Source organism: Zonotrichia leucophrys, chromosome 2, assembly GCF_028769735.1.
Source record: "Zonotrichia leucophrys gambelii isolate GWCS_2022_RI chromosome 2, RI_Zleu_2.0, whole genome shotgun sequence".
NCBI lineage: Eukaryota > Metazoa > Chordata > Aves > Passeriformes > Passerellidae > Zonotrichia > Zonotrichia leucophrys.
Genome location: NC_088171.1, coordinates 43679807 through 43690261, shown reverse-complemented (window position 1 = coordinate 43690261; position 10455 = coordinate 43679807).

Below are 10455 nucleotides of genomic sequence, written 5' to 3'. Positions count from 1 at the left end.
ACATATCTACTGACTTAGATTCCTATCCTGCAAATCCTAACAGTGATTACATGCATACATTCTTGTCTGCAGTATCCAAAATGTGTTTTATATCTATTTTATCTATCTACTATATATTATATCTAGGACATCTTTAAAAATTACAAGCACATGAAACACAACAGAGTTTTGTAAAGTATTTCTGTCACAATACAAAAAGTCCAGCAGTTTTTAAATCAAGAAATCCTAGATAGGTTTCCACCATCAACTCCAGATAATCTGGTACATTTCCTACTTCTTCATCTACAAAAACTGTAAGTGGGAGAAGAGAAGGAAGAGAATTCTGCAGTTCCTGCATAGTAAAACCAAATATTCTCCTCCCTCCTAAAATAGATTCACAGTAGACTCTCCATTTGGGGGCTCTTATTATCATGCCACTGTTTCAAGCTCTGCAACTCAGAGGATTGGGAACTGAGGTTGTATTTCTGCTAGTGGGAACTGAATCTGTAATATAACAGCCTGAACTGGCACTCCAAGAAGAAAAACAAAATAATGAAAGTGGGCTGCATATTGGGAAGACAGCATAGAGATTTGACACTGCACACCAAGCCTTATTTCCACAGTCCTTGCTTACTTTCTCTTCTACCGGTGTCCAAACTGAGTTTTTGTCTTCTACTGCATTTGTTCCCTACTTTAAGGCCAACTGAGCAACTTTTCTTTGTGGGGACTTTGAGGAACTCGAAGCAAGACAATAAAAGTTTTTTTGAGAGCTAAAGCCAAGTCATGTCAAGTGAGCAAACCTTACTATTTATACTGATTAGGAGTTTGAGCCTCTCACTACTGTATGGTATGTTACACCAAGAGCCTTGAGTCAGATAGAGATGCTTGGGAAAAACAAGAAGGGAGTCACCTCTGACTGCCTGAAGCTCTCAGCTGGGTCTCACATGAAGCCTCAAGGAAAACCAGAGCCCACCTCCCTCTGGTCCTCTTTTCATATCCTAAAAAGACTGCAAGAGTGGCCAAAATACATCCAGAGCTGCTTAACTTGGCATTTTCTTCTTTGTCTATGCCCTGGCAGCTATTTAGCCCTAGCTAGTCTCAGTGTCTAAGCTCAGTGATACAAATCCCCTGTGAGCCTGTCCATCACTCTCTACTGCTTAATCCTCCTCTGCCTCAAGAGACTGAGGATGGCACCTGCAGTTTCAGTTTCTCCAAAGAGATTTTCTGTGTGTAAGACACTACCATGCATTTCTAGCCAGCTTTATGAAAATCCTGTACTGCCCAGGTAACTCCCAGGAACAAAACAAACTGTTTGGAGAGCAGATAGCAGGAGCACTAATGTTGTCTTGCACCACTTGACCTTTGTGTTCATGTCATAGTAAGGATCTTCAAACAAATCCACTCTCAGGCAATGATTTACTCTACCTGTGCTTCTCTGCTGGTTAAAGATTCCACCGTTTTTGTTTTTTGGAACCAAAGCAGAAGCCCACCAGCCTCTGTGTTTTTTCTCACACATGTCATGTGTGGGAAATGGATTTGTAATTCAAACACAATTCTCCTCTCCTCAAATCTCTCACTTCTTCTCTTCAGCTGGGCTGCTCTTCCTCTCATGCCTACTTTCTGAAGGGAACATGACCCAGAATTGGAAAATAAGCACTGGGAGTGGATCTACAGAGCACAGGTGCTTCCTTTGCTCAAATATCTGTAATAACCACTTGACTTAAAGAAATTAGAACAATAGTGAATGAGGTTTCCCCTCTTTCTGTGCAGTCTCACAAACCAGGCTGCAATATATGTCGGCTTACAGACCAATTAATGAAATTTAGGATCTTTTTTAGACTAAGAACTTGCTGAGATGGGAGCAAATTGCTGAAGGGAGGAGGCTGGATGACATACTCTGCTGAGCTGTATGTGAAGAGTGATGTGAAACTGTTTGAACTCACTAGTCAGCAGAACAAGATGACAGAGAAGGCTCTTGCTGCTCATATAAGAAAAATAATGTGAATTGTCTACATTTTTCAGAGGGTTTAACAGAAAAAGGAGAAATTAAAAGAAAAAAAAAAAAGAGAGGTGTTGAATAAGGGTATAATAAAGTGCAATTAACTCCATGTTGTGTCTGGAGCAATTTCCCCCAACACATCCTCAATGCAAATGAGGCACAGCAGGAAGCAAGGTCACTCGAGGAAGCAGTGCTTTTTACAGAGCATTTACCTGTGGAAGTTATCTTTTATAAATGATAAATAAGAATAAGGATTACTAAATCCTGATAGTTTCAGCCCAAATTTGGATTCTGCTGTTGTTAGTACCATGCAAACATACAGGAAATCAAACCTGCCCTCAAATATCTGCAGTCTGAAGACAATAAGCTAGAGAAGGAAGGAAATGTTTATCACATGCAGATAACAAGGGTTAGTTGCATGGTAGCTTGCATCACTGAAGGGAGAGAGCCAGACAAGTCAATTTACTTAAGGGCAGGAGGATAATAAAGAAGGACATTATGGAATATGGGGAAAAGGGCTGGATAGGGGATGACTTGTTGGTGGGCTTGATTTCCTGGGTCAGAACTCACCCTGAGCCAAGCAGCCACAGAGGTCTGCCCTGTGCAGTCTGCTGGCTGCAGCCACGAGCCCCTGTGCAACGTGGGACTCTGCACAGGAGCCTCCCAAAAGTGCAGGACTGCTCATTCCCAAGGAGCAGAGCCAGTGCTCCACAGCACCCACGCTCTGCACAGGCCTGATCACCCTGAGCCTGCACCACTCAGTGGAATGTCTGCCTCACCACTGTCTCTGAGAGCAGGAGAGCCAGGCAGTGACCCAGGCTGACAAAGAAATGCTCTGTGGAAACATTTGCTCTCCTTACCATTTACTGTTCTTCGCATTTCTGGTGAAATTTCTCAGGAGCCAAGGAATCCCAAGAGGCATCTTAAGACTATCAGGATGAGTATAATGCATAATACAAAGCAGAACCCACGGAGACCCTTCTGGCTTTCTCCCTGCCTGCACAGATATTCTCTTAATGAAAACAAGGACTTCAAGAGAGAGAAGTGGAAATGGTGCACAAACAAGCCTATCCCAACATTCAGTCATTTGGGGGCCATGCTGCAGGTCCAAGTCCCACAGTTTAGCTGAGAAAGCAGTGTCCCAGCAATGCACAAGGTTTAAATGCATGTATGCACTCTCTTTGGGCTTTCAGAACTTTGCTGGTGGACCAAGCTTAAAAAAAATGTCTGAATTCTTCAAGCATTTCTCTTCCAGGTCATGGAAAAATGCTCCCTTTCTAAATGCTTATTAAATTTCTTTGGGTTCATATATGAAGTGGATAATTCTCGATTTCTGCCTTCTCTCAGAACAATGAGCAAATGGGTATCTACGCTGTTAACTCCCCTATTGATTTTGTGATTCACAGTGTAATCAATTTGCCTGTCTCTCCCCAGACTTCTGCCTCAGGGCAAGGAGAGCTATACTAATGGTATGGGACAGTGGGGCTGCCTCTGTTTGCTGCTGTTGCAAATACTGCTGATCTGTGAACATACACTCTCAATTTTATTTTCTTTCTTTCTTTTGGCCTCCTACCTCTCTAATGGCACATTCACCTTAGGAGGTCAGCAAGTAGGTAAATCCCAGATTCCCATAACAATTAGTATCCTCCCCATGTCTGCACTGAGCAAACTAATAGAGCCCCCTCACAACTTACCAAGATTGTCAATTTGCATCCCTTACCACCATCGCTTAGGCTTTATCTGTTTCTCTTCAGTCATATCAGCACTGTGTCTATGTTGATATTCCTGTATTTGTGAATCATATCAGCTTGTGACTCACTGGCTAACTCTTTGCTAACACAACTGTGTGGTTTAGGAGAGATTTGCTTCAGCTGAAGCAGTATCCACTTTTTCTTTCTTCCTGAAGCTCACCACCCTCCAATCCAATCTATACTCTTTGCATTCCACTAGCAAGTAATACAACCCGTGGGTGTTCTTGCATCCTTCTTTCAAATGCTGCATTGTCTTGGCTAACAATGTTTGCCTAAGTCTCTACATCAGCACATTTTGAGTTCTGGCATGTCTTTCTGCATTTCTTCTAGTTTTTAGATTTCATTTCCTAGTGCTTCCACAGTACTGGACAGTTGCTCAACCTTCTTAAATTTCCTAAACCAACCTGGGGGTTTTCCTCTGCCTTGCAAATTATAATCAATCGATATAACTGGTCAGTTTTGTGTTGTCTAGTTAATAATGTTCTCTGACCCCCCTCAGTGCACAGCAATTCAGCAGGGACCACGTTAACTCCCTCGATGGAAAAAGCTGGTGTCTCAGTTTGCATTTTCAATTTGTATTCACATACTAAAAAAAGAACAAGAAAATGCACTCTTCACCTCTTCTCTTTACTTGGTCACAATTCAAAAGTCTGAGACATATCAACTGATTCAGAATGGGAGGAAAGAAAAAGTCTCATGACTGTCTTCATCTTTTGCTGGTACCCACTGTCTGCATGAAAGGCTTTTTCAGTTGGCCTCTGCATCTCCAGAGCCACGTCAGCTGTGGTGCCATTTTTAGCTATGACATTTTCCCCACTCAGAATATTTTCTCAGCCCATTGTACCCCGTGTGCCATCTGCCACACAATAGCCACACGGTGCCAAGAAGCCTGGTCACAGTCTGCTTTATTCAGTGGATGAGCCCTAATTGCTCAGCCTGGCACCACACGAGCCTGCCCACAGCACAGCCTCCCATTCCAAGTGCCATGTGCTCGTGCCACGGCTTCTCTGGGGTACAGCAACCCAGCCCAGCCTGGCAGACAGCTGTGACACCGATTCATTCCCACACAGAGACACAGAGGGTCGTGCTTCCATGCTTCCAGTGCTTCCAGTGCTTCCAGTGCTTCCATGCCCCTGCTGTGAGCACAGGAGGGAGCAGCCATGCTACAGGTCCCCAGATGCCCTTTGTTCCCAGTGTCACATTGAGAACACGGCAGACAGGAGGAGGCTGTGTGGTATTTTTGGGGTCCCCCATGGCAGGAAGGAATGAGGAATCTGACTCCATGTTCTTAGAAGGCTAATTTATTATTTTATGATTTTATATTATATTAAATAATGCTATACTAAAACTATACTAAAGAATAGAAAAAGGATGCAGACAGAAGGCTACAATGAATGGTAATGAAATCTTGTGACTCTCTCCAGAGTTTGACACAGCCTGACTGTGATTGGTCATTAAGTTAAAACAATTCACATTAAACCAATCAAACAAGCACCTGTTGGATAAACAATCTCCAAACCACACTCCAAAGCAGCAAAACACAGGAGAAGCAAATGAGATAATATTGTTTTCCTTTTTCTCTGAGGCTTCTCAGCTTCCCAGGAGACGAGTCCTGGGCAAAGAGATTTTTCAGAAAATACAGTGGTGGCAAGGCTGTGAGACTGAGAGGCCAGAAAGGCACTGCACATCCTGGATGCAAATTGTCCCAGTGATTCTGCTGCCCTGCCTGGTGCTAAAGAGTGCTGGAGGGGTGGGAAACAGGAAGGCTAGGGTTGTAGTGTTGTCTCTAGCTTTGTATTGGATGCAGCCTCAGTAATGTGCCAGGATCACCTAACGTGTTGAACAAAGGGCAGATGCCAGCTTTAGTATCTGCCTTGCAGACTGTACAGTTGTTGGCTCTGAACACCTTGGTGCCAGCACTGCAGAGTGCAAACAAACATCCATTCTCATCCTTCTCCCCTGTGAGCTGCCCATGGCTCCTGGAATCCACAGGCAGTGACACAGACCAACCTGCCAAGAGAAACAGCACAGGGTAACACTCAACACCCTTGCTCCAGCTCTGCTTCAGTGTGTAGGGAAAAAAGATGCCAAGGCTGAACACAGTCCTGACACAACCAGGGAAAACTCGCAGTCCCACAGCTGTGACACCCATCAGCCTGTGCTAACCAGGGAGGGAAGACTTCTTGCCCTACCCAAATACTCCAGAGCACTCTGAGCTGCTGCTCTCTCTGGATCTGCTGCTCTCTCTGCGTGTACAAACAAAGGAATGTTTGATATGACAATGACACATTTTCTTTTTGATCACTGGGTATTTAGAGAGGAAGTGCTAGGCCAGATGCTACTTCTACATGGTGGAAATCAGAACAAGTTTGGTGGAAAGGGAAGGAAGAATAACATATAAGGAAGGATAACATAATGTACCCGGAGTCCACAGTATTAATAATCACCTGTTAACCCCCACTGTAGTTCCCAGTCAAAGTAACCTTTCCTTGGAATGTCTCAAGGCCCAAAGCTGTGGTATGGTGTGGTCCCTCCACCAAAGTCAGTAGAAACTGATGGCACAGTGCAGCATTTTGTAAGATCAGGCCCTTGATGACAAGTCAGAGGGCTCTGAGCAAGAGAGCCCACCAGATGCGTTTGTAGATAGGAATAGTGCCTGTCCTCTCTCAGTCCTGGAGAGGGACCAGGAAAGAACTGAAAGAGCCTGGAGAGGCCGTCTGTGGGAAGCAGGTCCTTCGTGGCACTTCTCCTGGGCTGAACATACCTGCCAGTGCCACTCACTGCTGCCTTGGGAAGCAGGAAAAAGCAGCTCTCAGTCTTTTTCTGCCTATCATCCAGTTGCTGGGAAGGAGCCATTTGGATATAGCCTCTGCACTGTGCTTGGTGATAGGTTTCATTCATAGAAGCCTTTCCATGAAGTCACTTATTTTCAGGGTTGGCAGATCCCACTCACTTGTACAAAAGGCAAGGAGAAGCCAGCTCTAAATAAAGAGAAGGGAAGGTGTAAGAAAGGCAAGGAGAGGAGCTATGTTGTTACAAATCAGTTTCTGCACTGGCAGCTAATTAGCATTTACACTACTTCAAATATTTAATATCCAAAAAAATTACTGTTCTTAAAATGAAGACTTGAAGAAGAATTACTGTTCATAAAATACAGTTGAGGCAATTTTACATGTAGCTTATTAGCAGTAATGGATTATACTGAACACACCATGCTTAAAGTGAGATATAAAGCCAGCAATATGTAAATGTAATTTTATTCTATTCTTCCTCTTTCCCTTGAAATGAGAAGGGCTTGCCAGAGACAAAATGGGGATTACTAAAGTAGGAGAAACTGTAAAATGGCAAACTAAACTGCAGCTGACTTCACACAGTAATTAATGAGAGAGACACTGCCTCTCTGGTCATGTGCATCCTATGCATCTCTGCTTGAACGGCTGCTCAACTGGAGAGCAGCTCGTCTGTAAAACAAAAGAAGTGGGGGAAAAATGGGAGCAGTTAATATAAACAGAGATTTGTCTAATATTTTTGTGGAATTAAAGAAATCTTGCATAAAGGCACTGAATTTTGAAATTTGTATAAAGCACTGCGGTTTCTAAGGTATCAATACAGTGGGACACAAATGAAACAGAAACAAACAGCAAGCTGTCAATGCAACAAATTATTGCCTCATGGGTAGAGACAATTAGAATCCAGGCTGCCATTAACAATAATAGGTTTTCACTGTACCCTCCCACATTATGCTAAGAACATTCCCTCTAAATAGCAAGTATCTCTGAGATGCAACTATATTTTCTTTTAAAAAAAAAGTTTCTATTTCTCTGATATCCAAGTGCTACTTAAGTAACACAAAAAAGAGGACTTGACTGAATGTAAGAAAACACTCTTAGTTGTCTGGTCTACAGTTAATCATTCCCAGCTCTTCCCACCACCCTATTAAAGATTTAGACAATCCAGTGCTGGGACTAATGGGAAGTTAGCACTGGTTAGTGGCTAGTGCCACCTTGTGAACAAAATCCCAAACACCCTTCCTGCACCATTTTTACCAAATTACTCATGCTGCAGAGAAGAGTAAAAAAATAAAATCCTACTTATGCACGAGTAAGTAACTTCATGATAAGAAGTTTATCCCTTATTTAGGGAAAAAACATGAGACTATGACTCCAGCCAGGCCAGACAAGAGCTTGGCAAAACAGAGATAGTATGGAAAGAAGATAAATATTTTATCGTACAGCTGATGGTAAAAGAATCTATTCCTTTTTCACTGCATTTCAAACAACACAAACACAGGGATAACCAACCCTCCAACTTCCCTATGGACTCCACAAGACTGGGATTTGCAGTGTTCTGACTAGGAACAGACAGGAAAGACAGGAGAGATCAGAGGGAGAGCAGCACTGACACTTTTTGTAACATACTAACACAAGATCTGTGCCTGGCAGCATATAATTGTAATTGAAACTGGGCCACTAAAACTAAAATTATTTTTTATTACTTAAGGCACTTCGATACACTTTTCTCCTCCTCACCTACCTCTCCTACACCCTCACTCCATCCCATGGTTTTGAGTACCTACTTCATCAGGGTTTTTTTTTTAATCAGGTTTGTCTATATCAGTGTTTCCTCTTTTCCCAACATCAAGGGTCATTTAGGAGGGGGATGCATTAGATCCCCCATCCTGAAGTGCAAGCCCCTTTGCCATCCTAGAGGAGCAAGCAGCTCTCAAGGAAGTCAGATGAATTTTCCCCTCAGCCTTGTCAGAAGGGCCCTTTCACTGTGCCCATTTCTAATTTGGGAAAGTACTTCCAGTTTTGTCCTTTTAGCCAATCCTTTCCTTTTCAAGCTTGCATTGTGGTTAACTCTCCATCTCCTTCACTTTAAAGACTTGATGTTTATAGCAGTAGGAAAATAAGAATTAGAACTCACACCAAATGGGTTCTTATGAACCAGGAGGGGGGACTTATTTCTTATTTCTTGTGGGGGGGACTTCAACTCACCAGGTGCCTGCTGGAAAGACAACACAGCAGATAGGAAGCAGTGTAGGAGGCTCATGGAGTGTGTGGAAGGTAACTTCTGACACTGCTGATGAGGGAGCCACCTGGGGAAGGCACTGGGCCTGTTGTTTGTGAACAGAGAAGGAGGGATGGGTGACGTGATGGTTGGAGTCCATCTTAGGTATGGTGATCACAAAAAGAAAGGATAGAGTTTTCTATTCTCAGAGAGGGATGGGGATCAGCAGATTGACTAACTTGAATTTCCAGAGGGCAGACTGTTTAGGAGACTGTTGATAGGGTCCCTTGGGAAGCAGTCCTGAAGGGCAAAGGAGTCCAGGAAGGCTGGACATGCTTCCAGAAGGAAATCATAAAGTTACAGGTGCAGGTTGTCCCTACATGCCTAAAGAAAAGCTGGAGTAGAAGAAGAGAAACCTGGCTGAACAGAGAGCTTTGGAAGGGGAAAAAAAAAGAGAGTTTATGAGCTTTGGAAGAAGGGGCAAGCTTCTCAGGCAGACTACAAGGACATCTTGAAGTTATACAGGGAGAAAATCAGAAGCGTCAAAGCCCAAGGAGAACTTATTCTGGACACCACTAAAAAAGAGAATCAAAATGTTCCTATAAATACATTAATAACAAAAGGAGAGCTAAAGAGAATCTCCATTCTTTACTGAATGCAGGAGGAAACATAGTGACAAAGAATAAAGAAAAGGCTGACATACTTAATGCTGCCTTTGCTTCAGTCTTTAAGACTAACATTAAGTTGGTCTCCAGGTACCCACTGAAGTGAAAGACAGGGACAAGGAGTAGAATGAAGATCTCAAAATCCATGGGCAAATTTTCTGTGACCCACTACACCTGTGGTGTCAGGCAAATGATCATCCTCCCGTATTCAACGCTGGTGAGGCCACATCTTAAAACCTGTGTTCAGTTTTGGGCCCCTGAAAAAGGCCCTGAGGTGCTGGAGCTTGTCCAAAGAAGGGCAGCAAAGCTGGTGAAGGGGCTGGAGCACAAGTTTTATGAGGAGCAGCTTGGGGAGCTGGGGGGTATTTAGCCTGGAGAAAAGGAGGTTCAGGGGACACCTCATCACTCTCTACCACTGCCTGAAAGGAGGGTGTAGCCAGGTGGGGATCAGTCCCTTCTCCCAAGTAAAAAGTGACAGTATAGGAGGAATTGGTATCAAGCTGCACCAGGGGATGTTTGGATATGAGGGGAAAATGACTTCAGCAAAAGGGTTGTCAAGCACTAGAGCAGGCTGCTCAGGAAAGCAGTGGATTCACCATGCCTTAGTAGTATTTTGGAGATATGGCACTTAAGGACATGGTTTAGTGGTGGAATTGGCAGTGCTGGGTTAATGCTTGGACTGAATGATCTTAAAGAGATTTTTTTCCACTGAAACAATTTGATGATTCTTCAGTTTTTTACTCCAAGATCTTCTTTCCTTTTCCCCACAAGGCAGAAAGTGAGAGTAAAGGCTTGAAGTCACCCAGGAAACCAACAGCAGGGCTAGGAATGGTACTGGCCACTCAAATTGCAGTGAGAAGTCATTCAGGAACCAGGTTATCTGCCATCAGAGCCAGTATCTCTCATTAATAAAGGATCTGTTCTGCATCAAGATGGTTTGCTAGTTATACACTGAACCAAGATATAGGAGATAATTTCTTCAGTCCCATTTTCACACTAACTTAAGTTTGAAGTAGGGAAATTATCAATCTCTGTGTTTTACCACAAAGGG